Consider the following 13,049-nt stretch of genomic DNA (forward strand, 5'->3'; position numbering starts at 1 on the left):
TCCCTTGAGCTATTTGATAGTGTTTTCTTCCTAAGAAATACTAGCATCTGAAAGTAAGATCCAGCACCATAAAATGCATCTTTTTCCTATAGTAGGTTTTCATCAAATTATGCATGTTAAAATTTAATTTAGAATTAATTCACAGCCTGATTAAAGTCCTAAGCTGTGATGCTAAAATAATTTAAAATACAGAGCTATAAGATTTGTACATGGATGGTGCAAAACTATATGTTACAACACAATTAAGCATTCATTTTTTGGAACCATGTATTATTAATCTCTTTTCTGATCTCAACTAGAATAATAATTCAACAATGATAGCAATACACAAATCATTAATGACAAAAGAAAAATTTTGATTTTATTCCTGGAAATATTCCAGTTTATTAAACTACACAACAGTGCAGCACTTAGAATGCCCCTAAAAATTATAGAGAAGACCCAAAAATGTGACCATTTATCCTTTTGCTTAACTCTAAACTGTATGAATTGGTTACAGTCAGTAAGAGCTTGTCACTTGGAAAATGATTAAAATAACCATATAGATTTTTGAAGGAAACATAGCTGCATTTGAAGACAGAAATAAAAGTCTTAATTTTCAAAAGAAAATTATTAGCTATTTGTAAATTTACAATTCACTAAAGCAATATCACCATGATTTCATTACCTAAAGTATGTAACAGTGCCATGAAATTTTACTTGCCAAACAACAGCTTAGAACATAGCAACACAGTTAACAGTGTTTGACAGTAAATAATGGTACATAAGAAAGAGCCATGCGCAAAACAACTTGTCCAAACAGGAACAGTCAGAGCTCTGAAGACACAGGAAGACACACAGATGCCCAAGAAAGGCTGTTTCCATGAGCACAACAGGCAGCCACACAGATCACATTGCACGTGGATTTCTGTTTTTAAGTTAAGATATGATGGGGTGCTCGATAAAGCAGAAGGCCAACCCCAGGGGAGTCACAAATGAAAATCACTGACTTATCTCCACAAATATTATTTCCAAAACCTGTAAGAGCCACCATCCCACAGCAGCTGAGCAAACTAAAATACTCCAGTCCAAAGTGTACTTTCCCCTTCCAGCTTCTCCCCCGTATTAGCCAGCATCTCCTGCAGGGTCTGCACCATGAGGAACTGCTCTTGCACAAAAGTACAGATGGATAGGTCCTGGGGGACATTCTGCAAAAAAAGTGGGAGAGCCATAAGTATGTCACCAGTGTCAAGCATCCAGGCGCCATCTACCTTGGTGTCTTCTAGCTGCTGTCACAGAAAGAGTGATGGTGCTTGCTATTTCTGCACTGTCAGCTGCCCATCACCAAAAGACACTGTCATTACTGCTCTTGTTTGAAGACATGCCATATATGGAGTGTATATCCTGACATGCACTGCACTGGAGCTTTGTCTGTAGTTCCTGTTGTTCTCTACAACAGAAACTATTACTACCACAAGAGAATAAGAAAACAGAGAAGTTAGGTCATTTTTCCAAAGTCACAGAGTCACAAAATAATCAAGCCAGGCTTGAAAATTGGATTTTTCCAACTCTCACATATTGGTTTCAAACCTACCAAGCATTCTTTTAATTTAAAAAATAACATTTAAGGCTGAGCAAGTGGAAGGCAGTGGCATACTTTGTGTGTGTGCATGTGTGTTAGGGTGCAGCATAGAAGCGTCTTGGGGGCACAATGGCATCAGAGTCAGAGCTAACAGTGGGCAAGACTGGGCTGCACAAGGGGCCAAAAACAAAGAGGATCAGTTAAGGCACAAGAGCAATGTCTGAAATGCATGTTACACAAATCATTTTAATAGCTGCACATACCTATGGACATTTCTGAAGACTCTTTCTCAGCACAGTAGATCAAGATGAATTAATCTGCCTTCTTGAACCTTTTGGAGTGTCCTGGGAGTCTAGATCACCTGGATGTTTCTGCAAAAGTCTTGTCTTGTCAGCACAAGTTTTGCGAATGATGTTTGCTGGTGATCCTAGGTTCCCTCAGTTGTTCTGAGTGGAGGGCCCTTTTTGGCTTGGGTGTTGAGGAGTTTCCCAGTGACATCCTGCTGGACAGGCTTCTGGGAAGCATCAAGCAGAGGCCTTGGAAACCTAGCCCTGGTGGTAGCAGTAGAACCAACTTCACAAATGCATTCATGGCTCAGGGCAGCAGTATGGCAAATTGTAGCACAAATGATCTACAAGGTTCCCAGTATGGACAGCAGCCCCAGCTGCAAGCCTGGAGTCCCCCAGTGAGGGGTACACCTCAGTTACCATGTGCCAAAGCATTATATAACTATGAGAGTAAGGAACCTGGTGACTTGAAATTCACCAGAATGACATCATCATTTTGCGATAAGTTGATGAAAACTGGTAACATGGGGAAGTCAGCGGGATCCATGGCTCTTCCCCCAACAACTTTTAGCAGTCTATTCAACCATTACATCAACTTCCACCTCAGTGCAAAGAACTTTATGACTTTGAAGTAAAAGATAAGGAAGTGAACAAAGATTGTCTTCTGTTTACAAAGGATGTTTTTCTGACTGTGATCCACAGAGTGGATGAAAACTGGGCTGAAGGAATTTTGGCAGACAAAGTAAGCATATTTCCAATTTCCCACATTGAGTTGAACTAAGCTGCTAAACAGGGGATGGAATGGGATAAGACTCCCATGCCAGGAGTTGATGCTGGAGAAGGTCCCTCAGCAACAGCCCAGAGAAGCACTGCCCAAAAGCTCTCCAACACCAAGAAAAACACCAAAAAAGTGATTCTCCTACACTTCCCTCACTGTGGCAAACAAGTCTTCCCAGGAATCCCAGAACCACCACTCCATGGAGATCAGCCCTCCTGTACTCATCAGCTCCAGAAATGCCACAGCTTCTGGGAGCATCAGGGGACTGTCTGGGATTCCTGCAGTGTCCCTTCTCAAGTCCATATGAGTACCACCAAGTTAATTGTGACCTCATTCCCAAGGAGCTCAGTGACAACTGGCTCCTCATTCACTTTCCTGTTGGATTTCCCCTAACCAGCTGCCCTTGGAACTTTGAATGCTCTCCTCTACCACTCCATCTCCTGGCTGTCACTGTCATCACCTCCACATCACCAGGTACTACTGCTGGTGTTGCTACTGCTGAAATGGGACCCAGACCCATGGCAGAATCCACTGTATAGATTGCACAATTTCAAACTCAGACTCACCCCAGTGTGTATGTGGCTATCCACCCATACACTTCCAGAAAGAAAAAGAGTTAGAGCTGGGAATAGAGGAGATGTTTTTATTGTTTGAGCATTGCCAGGATGGCTGGTACAAAGGGATATCAATGCATACCACTGAGATTGGGGTTTTACTTGGCAATTATGTGGCATCTGTCACAAGGGCAGTGATAAATGTTACTGAAGCTAAAGTTCCTATGTCTACTGTGGGTCAGAAAAGTTAGGGGATGACAAAGGTCATTCCCTCCACTGCAGGAGGGCCTTCCCAGAAGCTCTAGAGAAATGGTGTGGCTGGAATACCCAGGATCGTCCCTCCAGCTGTAGTGTCAGCATCTCACAACCAAATAAGTGGTCAAACTAAGGTCCTATTTCACATGCCTGGGCAGATTACAGTCAACCAGGAACGCAATGCAGTGAGGGCAGTTGCAGCACATAATCAAGAATGCCCCACAACAGCACTGATGCCCATCCAGGTACAGAATGCTACCTTTATCTGTGGGCCTGCCCCACAATTTGTTGTCCTCCCCCTCCCCCATCACCAATGGCAGGCTGCGCTGCCCATACTGCTGCTGTCAGTTTCAGTCAAGCTGGTGCCTCCCTGGCCTGTGCTTCAGCCACTTCATTGACCTCCCCAAGTATCACCGCTGCCTCTCATTAAACCAAGCCCAGTTGCCAGACAGTGTCCATTCTCCCTGGACTTCCCACAACTCCACATGGTTCTTCATCAGCTCGTGGGAGCAGGTCAGCAAGCAAACTGGACAAGGACAGTAAAATAGAATAACAGGTTTACTGAAGTTGCCTTCTGGTGCCACCACCAAATGGAAGCCCTGAGTATCCCCTTTAGCATTGCTTAAGTTGAAGTGGAGCTGGAAGTGGGGCTAAATGGGGGTGAGTTGCCCCTACAGGGAGCCCTGGGCCCTGAGCTACCACTTGGGGGAGGCCATGGCAGGGCCAGCTACAGCCCCATGAACGGGAATGGCCCAGTCACTGCAGCACCAGTATGCACAGCCCTGGAACAAGGAGCTTTCCATCTGAAGACTAGCTCCCTGGACTTTGAAGTTCCATTGCTCCACCTCCTCATCAGGCATGTTCCTCACTGGGTCCTGTCATGAATGAGTCTAGCCTATTGTTTATGAAAGGCACTAGGTGGTGGTTTCCTATTCTCTCCAGAGTGAGGCAGAACTTGGGAACTTAAAGGAGGTATTATGTTTGTTCATAAAAAGTGAGAAGTTGGCTGGTTCAAAGGCACATTACAATGCAATGGGAAAACTGGGCTTTTCCCAAGAGGCCTTGTGGAAAAATTGGAGGAGGTAAACAGTGGAAAGACTTAAAATCACATCACACAAATGAAGAGCACAAAACAGTCTGATGGAAAGAGCACATGTGTGGACTTCCAGAAGGTCAGGAGCTGTGCAGAGGGTTGGTATGTGGCTCCTGAGTCTCAGCACAGCCACACCAACCAGCAAAGCAAAGCAGATGTCTGGGTTCCACCACTCAGTTAGAATTGTAATGTGTGCCTTGTACTGAGCAACCATTTTTGTGTTTGTTTGTTCTTTTTTATTTGTCTTTACAATGTATAACTAAAATGGACAATTGTTTACAAGGTTTAGCTAATGTATTTGCTCCTTTTAAAACTGAAAAGTTTTTCTAATAGAAAAACTCTTTGGATTATGATTTTAAGACATTGATTTATGAAATGAGAGCCAAGGAGTAGCTGAATTATCTCCTGTTTAAAGCAAGAGATTCAGTGTGCTGTAGAATTCATCTTCCCTCCCTCACCCCTGTTCCCCATCATTACATTTTGCTTCTTTAAGACAGTACTGGTGGTTCTCTAATTTAGGTTTTTCTCTTTGGGAAACTATACATACAACTCAATATCAGTAAGGACCTGTGGTAGAGAGAAAAACTCAAGAAAAGAAAAGTTAGTGATTCTTTCTTTCTAGTTTGATCATGAGTCAACCTGAAATTTTAATCCTCAATTTAATTTTATGATTTTTTTTTTAATTTTCTGAGAATGAAACCAATGAAATGATGGGAAAAACAAAGCACAAGCATTGACTTGAAATGTATTCAGAAATAATATTTAGTTATATAACAGAAGCAGCTCAATTCATTGGTTGGAAAGTAGGCAACATTAATCTTATACTTGCTATCAGAGAATGCCTATGAAATGTAATTTCCATTTTACCCCATGAACTGCATGTCCAGAACATTTGTAAGATGTGGTGGTAAATGATATGCTTGTGTTTGAGTCAAATGCTGAAGAAACAATGTGAAAATTTTTCATTCATCCATTGTGGCTCTTTCTCAATCACCTTGCATGTCCAACAGTAACATGGATGTGCATGATGTATACATTTCATTGCAATTTTCTGCTGAGGTTAGTTTGCATTCAGAACTGAGCAATACAGGAGATGTAAAATAACCAGCATTCTCTACCCCAAAGCCACTCCTGACCAAGGTCTGCTGAGCAAACTTCCTCCCTCCCTAGCTAAGGTGTCCATCAGCCATCACAGGAGTCATGAATAAAAATGCTCTTTGTGTTCTCAGCAGACAGAAAGAAAGGAGGAGTTTATCCAGGAGGTGTTCCATGGAAGCTCTGGAAGTCTTGGAGGGAGCCAGTGTGCCCACACCTTACAACTGTGGCAGTATACAGCTGAGCCTAAATTTTTGTATTTATATCCATTCTTTGTCATCGGCCTCTTCCACCAATTTTATTATGGTATCATATAGTTATGTGTTTATGGAGTCTTGAGAACAAAAGTAGGGAAAGCAGCCTGGTAGTGCGGGAGTTACCACAGTTTTGCCATGGGAACTAAGTACTGAAATAACAAATTAAAAAAAAAAAAAACATGAATTAATGCTTGGAAATAGAAACATGGACTGAAAAGACTTCATCCAATAACAAAAGTGTACATCATGTTAAAAAGTTGTAGAATGTGGGGCTGGGGCTGCAGCTCAGTGGTAGCAAACTTTACTGGCATGTATCAGGCCCTGGGTTTGACTCTCAGCACCACATATAAAAAAAAAATTTAAAAAAGGTCTATCGACAACTAAAAAAAAATGTAGATGTGGTTGAAAATGAAATAATTCCTAAGTTAACCACTGATTTTTATAAAAAACTGTACATTATGTTCTGTGTGTTGAAGTTAAAAAAATATACTGGGATATCCATGTAATATATGAAGTTTGGTGAAATAAACAATTTAGGTAAAAAAGATGATGCCAGCTTTCATCTGTGTAAGTTGACACCAATGTGTCATAATATAATGCATGGCTATGTGCCTCCTCTTTTCAAAACACAAACTGGTTACCCTTCTGCTCATCCTGACAAACATCATGTAAACTTAGGAAGAGAAAAGTCTCTAAGATAACCTCAAAGCAGTATCTGGCCTGCTGGCACTGGAGAGGCCATGTAAAATCAATTAGGTTTCCTACCAAGGTATCCATCAAACATTTGGCTTCCACAGATGTGTCTGCCTAATTCACGTAAAAACCTATTGCAACAACTTCCTTGCTTTGGCAGCCACCATTACTCCTGCTGGCCCAACCTTCCCTTCCCCTTCCACACAGATCCATCCTCATCATCCGGCATGGACCTCATGGTCATTATTCTATGCATGTTCTTAGCAACACCCCAGCTCCCAGACTCCTGTTCCTCCCTCACTGGCAAAACCCCAGTCCAGCTGAGTCCCCCTCAGCACACACACACACACACCGCCTGGCTCCTGCTAAGGCTCCACCACGAGGCCCACATGCACTTTGACAATCTCACCACAGTTCCCAGACCAAGGCTCTCTTCTTTCTCTGGGGTAATTTTATGTCTAATAGTAAAATTTAATAGAAGAGTTACAGCTCCTGAAAAGAGGCAGGACCATGGGGGACCCAGACCTCTCAGGAATGAAGGCTTGCACCTTCTGTGGTGTGGCATCTCATGACCAAGGGTAGCTATGAGGTATGAGGTTTGGAAAGAATGGATAGTGTAAGCACAGGCCACAGTCCCAAGACCAGTCACATGGGGACTGCAGTGGGGAGGGTATCAGATAAGCAGACAGACACGCCTGTCATTTCAGCCATCAACTGTCATTCCTGCCTGCTTTAACTGAAACTACTTCCACAATTGCCATGGGGGCCAAAAGATCCCCCAACAAGACCCCTCAATGCTTCACCCTCCTTGCTCCCACACTGCCATGAAGTTCAGATGACAAAGAGAGGGGCCTGGAAATCAGAGGTCCTCAGACCTGGGGCTCAGGGTTAGCTCACAATTCCACTGTTGGTTAAGTTGCACCCAACTGGCAAATGAACCATCAATCATAGGCTGTTTTAATGGCAACCACTAACTAAAAGACTCAGAAACAATCAGGCATCTACTGGGTATGTCCCATAGCACCCAAGATGGCCTCTGTGTTAACTAGGTCTCCCACAGATGCAGACACTCCCTGAGATACTGTCAGGAGCAGAGTGCTCTTGCTATCTGGAGCCCAGCTCCAAATAATTCATTGCATGGAGCTTGAAGTTTGATGATATAAAAAGCAAATCAATTTCCTGCCAGTTTTAATTCGATTGGGAAGCTGAATCACATTTAGTTGGTCTCCCTTCAGAAAGAGACAGAGCAAAAGGTATAGAATCCTCATCCATCAACAAGATATAGGCTTCTAAGTTCCTTTCTAAATTGAAGTCAATGGTAGAAATAGACAGTAAAATCTTGAGTGATGGCTCGTTGCCCAGAAGTAAGGGGAATTCACCCCAGGAAGAAGCCAGACTCGGGGATCATAGTTTGTGCCAATCCTCTGCAATTCAGACTGGCACCTGAGAGCACAGCAAATGCAGAGCATGTTCCAGGAGCTCAACTTTCCAGCCACCACATGGGTGATCTACTACTTGGACAGTGATAGCTAAAAAGAGCACCATCCCTGGCCAGCAAGTCCCCATCTGGCAATTCCACAGCTGCAGACTCCTCCCAACACTATTCCAGTTTTTCTTCTACATCCCAGACTATTTTTATCAATTTTTTACCATTCATACGGGGGAAATGGCAAGACACAGGGTACCTGGTCTTTGCTTCTGCCCAGAGCATATTTAAGGGGCTGGTTCTTCCCTTCTTCCTCAGCCAGACAGCATCTCTCTTGTGAGCTGGGGAAAGGGTGAGCTGTCTGGGTCAGGGGCTGGACAGGGGAGGATCTTTTCCTGGCCTCAGAGAAGAAAGCAGCTTGCAACCCCCTTCAGGAGTCCCCTTTCCTGGACATAGTCCTATGAGGGAGATCATGATCCAGGGCTGGATGCCCATGCATGACCAGCAGGACTTTAAACAATTTTAGGGGATAAACTATGGAACAAAAAGTTTCCACCTTTTTCCAGGAAATGGCTTAGAGTAGGCAGAAAGGGACACTGGGAAAGGACAGTCCAAGGTGGGATGGGGGAAGTTCAGGCCAGATCAGCATCATATGGGTGCTTTGTAGTACTTTTCCATTTGCTGAGTGGTTTTGTAGATATTGTATCTCATCTGAACAGGGTGGAAAAAGTCAAGAATGTGGTGTGGAAGTAGATAAGCCCAAATTGGGTTAGATGAAACCTCCTGCTCTCAAGTGGATGCAGTGGAGATGAGTCAGTGTTGGGATGTGGCCATGGAGTGTCACCATCCAGCGCTGTTAGCTTTGTCCCAGATACTCATGAGTGCTCACTTTACAGCTTACAAGGAATAATATGTGCATAATCTCATGATAACATCACACAAAAACCAGAAAAACTTCTCACAACTTAGAAGACTGACACCCAAAGATGTTAAAAATTTTCTCACAATCCAAAAGCTCTGAAGGCCGAGGCCTGCCAAGACTTCTGACTTTATTCCCAGGGAAGAGAACTTGAGGGTCAAAGGGGTGATTCTAGAAGCATAAGTGGGTGAAGCCAATCCCACTGAAGACAGGGAGCAGAGGACCTGGAGCCAGCTGGCCAGCACAGGTGCTTCTTGGGGACTAGAGGTCTCTTCTAGTGGTAGTGATTTGCAATCACATGACAGCAGAGCACCTACCGTCCAACAAATTCCTGCCACCTCTCCTCTCAGGTGTTCAGAGCTGACAGGAAACCTTGGCTGCAGGACACTCTGGGCTCAGATCTCCTGAGGGCATGGGGAGATGAGGGAGACATCCAGAGTGCAAGGGCCTTCAGCTTCCTCTCAGCACCTCCCTACACAATTGTGTAAAGTCCACGCCTGCCTGTGCATGGGAACTTGACAGTGAAGCAGGACAAAGGAGGGTAGAGAGCAGGAGGAGCCTCTCTCTGGGTGTCTCAGCTCACAGAGGGTGCTGGGCTCTCTTAGCCAGCCCTGGCCCCTTCATGCTCTCATAGATAGTATTTTTCATGAATGAGCCCTACAGTGTTGGCACCAGTACATGAGATAAGCCTAGCTCATTCCTGGAACTAAAGGAGAGGAGCCTCCCTTCTCATAGTCAAAGAAAGAATAGTAAAACTTGACCCAGGGCCAGCTCTGGGAAGGCAGCAGGGAGGAGATGGGCACCAGCAGCCCAGATCTTATTCCCACCTCCACAAAACACAATTTTGCAATGATCAGTTTCTTTGGAATAACCACAAACTTCCAGTTGCCTGAAGATTAACCTACTGTGGTGAATTGCCCAGAAACCTACCTTCTTCTTGTAACAGAGTATCACATTTATGGCAATGGAGGCTTGGCATCCCAACCAGCCTTGTTGTATAAATGGATATCTAGCCCATGTCATGCCATTTGCAAACTGCTTACACCCTGTGTTATTTGGTGGAGGCATGAGTTCCTGCTGGGTTTAAGAGCTTTAGAGAGAAAGTTTGGTGGCAAGGTGCTGGATTATTTGGTGGGAAACAAGAGACTGAGGGAGAGTGTGCAGCTAGAAGGCAATTGCTGAATGTGTGGCACAGAAACTGGAAGGAAATGGAATTCTCAGGAGGTTGCCAAGTAAGACAGGAAATGCAAGATTGAATAATTGTAGGGGAGGGAGATACCAGAGAGGTATGACTCTGAAGGTGTTTTCCCTTTTTGAATTTTTTTATTGGGATAAAGTTCATAATCCTAAAGTACACAAGTAAGCAATCTGTAGTATACTCTTGGCCTCTGGACAACCATCACCATGTCATATTTAAAATACTTCCATCACATCAGAAAGAAGACCTGCACCTTTCACAGTCAGTCCCAGCACCCCCACCCTCATCTTCCAATAGCTCCCCTACTTTCACTCTGCATGAATTTACCAGTTTTTGACATTTCCAATAGAGGGATCACAGCTATCCTTTCCTTTGACGGAGGTGTCGTTCTTTAGATGGATCACACTTATCCTTTGATGGAGGTGTATTTCTTTAGAGGGATCACACTTATCCTTTGACAGAGGTGTCTTTCTTTAGCTCAAGGTGTGGAGGAGCCCTGCAGGGCACGTATCACAACTATCTTCCTCATAAATTGGAATAACCCATATTCTACCTCTCTGATTCTCTCCATTGTTCTCTCCACTATTTGTTTTGTTTTTCTGCTTTTTAGAATTGTGGACAAATGACATGGCTGTCTGCTGCTGCATAGCTAGCCCACTGGTCCCTGTGGTGAAGCAAACTGGCAGCAGAGTAGTAGAGCAAGGAGTGGTGGCCCCAGTAGAGTCCAGGTGGCAAGCAGAAACTATATCCATATAAACCCACCATGCAGGCATTGTTAATCAGTGCCCAGGCAAGTCAATCCATGCCCACCTATCACCCTTGGACAGCCTGGGCCAGAATCCCGCTCCCTGCAGCACTGCAGTCCCATCCTAGCACCTAAAACTTCCCCTTCTGATGTGCCTTGTGGAAATGGAAGTTGACAGAGCTGAATGGAATTCAGGACTCCAGAGCTGACCAATAGCATTAGTGCCTTTCCAAGCTCTCATTGGCATAAGTTTGGACCATTAGCCATTACCCTGACAGGTCAAATCTGCTGTTGCTGTCACCAGCAACTTCTGTATTATGACAAGAGTTTTGTTTCCTTTCTTCAATAAATTCTATAGTTACATTGATTCATCCTGGTTTGTGGATTCCATTCTTCAAATGCACAAGATAAAAAGCCCAAATAAAAAAAAAAAATTGGTGGTGAGCCACTGGGATCTGCTGCTCCTCTTCTTGGCTCCACCTGCCAGCAACCATAGTGAGTTTGATTTTTTATCAAAGCCATGGACTTCACACACACATTTTTATCTCATTGTGTGGCTTTAGTTCTCCAGAGTGTATACTTAGAAAGAGACTTGTTGGATTACATAGTAACTCCCAAGTTCCACTCCTTGAAGAGTCTCCCCTGATCTGACATAATGAAAAACTGGACTAATGGAGGTGGGGCATCTCTGATCTCCTTGGTGCCCCATAGCCCCATGTGTATACCTGTCTGGAGGCTCTCAGAACTGTTGCTTTTAGGGTCAACTGGAGGTTCCATTGTGTGTGTGTGGTTGGTGACTCACTGGCAGAAGTGAATGTCACTTCCTGGCTCCCTCTCTTCCTGGAGATCCAGGAGTGGGCTCAAAGTTACACCCTATGATTACATGCTAGCCACTCTGGCCCCCAGCCTGGTCTTTCAAAAGCCCCTCATGATCCCCCTCTCAGGTAAAGCCAACAGGTTGTACTGAGTAAGTAGCCAGCCAAGCACTGTGCCTTGCTGCTCCCTTGTAAAGGGAAAGCATGTCCCATGGTGGGAAAGACCAAGGTACACATGAGACAGCTGTTACCACAATCATTCTGTCTCTGCTGCTGCCACCACAGTGCCTCTCCCAGGACTGGTTCAAAGGCCCCCATTGCACAAGCACCCGCTCTGGTTCTTCCACCATCTATTCCATTCAACAACCAAAGTGGTTCCTTCAAAGCATGTTACTTTATGTCATTCACCATTCAGAGCCTCCAAGGGACTATGTCTTCCCACCACCAGAGTCCTCACAAGACCTCTGGAGCACAGAATGACCTGGCCCTCGCCGCCTTGCACCCATGCTGGGCTGTCTCGGACTCACCCGCCTGTTGCCCTGGCTCCCGTTGCTCCTCCAGCACTTCATGCACAACCTCACTCAGGAGCTGCACAGGGTCCCAAGGTACCCTAACTAGCCCTGTGACCCCCAGAACCCCTGCCTTTAAACTGTGTCTCACAGAACCCCCTGCCACCATCACTGTGCCCTCCAGGAAACCCTACCTCCAGCACTGCCTCCCCAGGACCCACAGTCCTCCTGCCCCTTTCTTCAGGTTTCTGCTGTTGTCAACTATCATCATATCAGTGACCCCTGGGAAGTGTCAAGTTTCTCTCTCTATGCACTCTCTGACCCCTTGCTAGGTCTGACTATGTCCTTCCAAGTTCACGTGCTGGAAACCTCATTCTGGGCAACAGTTCTAGGAGGAGGGATCTTTAAGAGCTGACTGGTCTGTGCAGGCTCTACGCTTCTTTCTCTTCCTTAGCCTTGGCCTTGCCAGCCCTAAAATGTGAGCCAACTAAATTTATTTTCCTTATAAATTATCCAGTCTGTTTACGTGTGGTTACAACAGCACAAAATAGACTAATATACACTTAACCTGGCTTACAGTACTAAGCACTTTAAAAGACACTACCCTGTTACCTGCATGCTTGCTTAGGCCTCTCTCCCCAGAAATGAGAGCAAGGACTTTGTTTTGTTACTGCATATGTCCATCAGTGTCTGGTGGATGTTCAAAAAATATTTGTTGATTATTTAAGTCCCTCTATGACTGATATAGGCATTGACACTCCATATTTATAAAAGAAAGAAGAAAAGAAAGGAAGAAAGAAAGAAAGAAAGAAAGAAAGAAAGAAAGAAAGAAAGAAAGAAAGGAAGGAAGGAAGAACGAACTAA

General features: G+C 44.5%; 1 pseudogene; it reads left to right on the forward strand.

Annotated features, from left to right (window-relative positions):
* Positions 1-1,868: 1,868 nt before the first annotated feature.
* LOC114082207 (E3 ubiquitin-protein ligase SH3RF1 pseudogene) lies at positions 1,869-4,538 on the forward strand (annotated as a pseudogene).
* The last annotated feature ends 8,511 nt before the right edge of the window (positions 4,539-13,049 follow it).

Source organism: Marmota flaviventris, chromosome 4 (genome assembly GCF_047511675.1).
Source record: "Marmota flaviventris isolate mMarFla1 chromosome 4, mMarFla1.hap1, whole genome shotgun sequence".
Taxonomy (NCBI): Eukaryota; Metazoa; Chordata; class Mammalia; order Rodentia; family Sciuridae; genus Marmota; species Marmota flaviventris.